Genomic DNA, 1,786 nt, shown 5'->3' with positions numbered 1-1,786 from the left:
TCCGGGGATTGAAAAGGGCAACGGGGACGGAGGAGATAGAAATCACACCAGGGAGACGAAAGCCCCAAGTTAGTTTGAGGAAGAACTGTTACGATAAGCCTGAGGAGAGAACTTGTGTACTTGGGTGGCGCGGTGGTAGCCAAGACTGACGTCCAGAGTGCAGATGAGGAGGGGAAGGAGGGAGGGAAGAAGTGGAAGAGGAACAGAGAGGAGGAGTGAGGTTAAGAAGAGGAAGACAGGGAAACAGGAAGAGGGTTTGGAAGAGGAGGAAGAGGGAAGACAAATATGAGGAGGAGGACAACGAAGGGGGATTTGGAAGGGGGAAAGAATTTGAGGATTTCGAAGAAGACAAATTAATGGAGATGGACCATAAGGAAGAACTGGAAGACTTGGAGGGGACACTGGTAGAAGAATTCGAGAAGTAAAGAGAGGAGGAAGAGAAGCTAGAATACGAGAAGGAGAAGCTGGAAGAGGAGGAGAAGCTGGAAGAGGAGGAGAAGCTGGAAGAAAAGGAAAAACTGGAAGAGGAAGAGAAGCTGGAAGAGAAGGAGAAACTGGAAGAGGAGGAGAAGCTGGATGAGGAGGAATAGTTGGAAGAGGAGGGGAAGCTGGAAGAGGACAAGAAACTAGAAGAGGAGGAGCTGGAAGGGGAGAAGCTGGAACAGGAGAAGCTGGATGAGAAGAAGGAGAAGCTGGAAGAGGAGGAGAAACTGGAAGAGGAGAAGCTGGAAGCGGAAGAGAAGCTGAAAGAGAAGTTAGAAGAGAACCTGGAAGAGGAGAAGTTGGAAGAGGAGAAGCTGAAAGAGGAGAACCTACAAGAGAATCTGGAAGAGGGGAAGAAGCTGGAAGAGGGGAAGAAGCTGGAAGAGGGGGAGAAGCTGGAAGTGGGGGAGAAGCTGGAGGAGGGGGGGAAGCAGGAGGAGGGGAGAAGCTGGAGGAGGGGGAGAAGCTGGAAGTGGGGTAGAAGCTGGAGGAGGGAGAGAAACTGGAAGAGGGGGAGAAGCTGGAAGTGGGGGAGAAGCTGGAAGTGGGGGAGAAGCTGGAGGAGGGGGAGAAGCTGGAGGAGGGGGAGAAGCTGGAGGAGGGGAGAAGCTGGAGGAGGGGGAGAAGATGGAGGAGGGGGAGAAGCTGGAGGAGGGGGAAAACCTGGAATGAGGAAGAGAAGCTGGAAGAAGAGAAGGAGAAACTGGAAGAGGAGAAGCTGGAAGAAGAAGAGAAGCAGGAAGAAGAGAAGCAGAAAGAGAAGGAGGGGAAGGAAGAGGTGAAGCAGGAGGAAGAGGAGGAAATGGAGAGGAAGGAGGAGGACGAGGAGAAGAGTCTGACAGATCTCCCGAGAAATCAAAACAGGAAGCAAAAGTCTTGCACAGTACTGAATATAGTACTGACTATGTGGCGTTGAATTTGATATTATAGGGAAGATGACATACATACATACATACATACATATACCAAAGGCTTTTTCCCCCTACACGGGGGGTAGCCAAAAAGAAAAGGGCATAGAAACCACTCCCACCCATTCCATTTCCTATATATTCCACTCCCCTCCACCCTCCTTCCTCTTATCTTGGCACCTCCTGGATGACGGGTCATCCCTGCATCCTGTCCACTCCCCTGGGTCAGAAGCTGTGTCGCAAGACACAGCACAACCACAACAAGGCCGCTTCATATAGTAAAGGGAAGATGACAGAAGACAAAAAGAAACAGAATATGGCGAGGAACATAATACACCGTGAGACGCTGAGTAGCTGTGAACGAGGTCGCCACTTTTGCGCTATTAGATACTTCA

The sequence above is a fragment of the Oratosquilla oratoria genome, chromosome 19 (genome assembly GCF_046742065.1).
Source record: "Oratosquilla oratoria isolate Oo_2021 chromosome 19, ASM4674206v1, whole genome shotgun sequence".
Lineage (NCBI taxonomy): Eukaryota > Metazoa > Arthropoda > Malacostraca > Stomatopoda > Squillidae > Oratosquilla > Oratosquilla oratoria.
The sequence above is the reverse complement of the archived record's forward strand: the minus strand, read 5'-3'. Positions refer to the sequence as shown.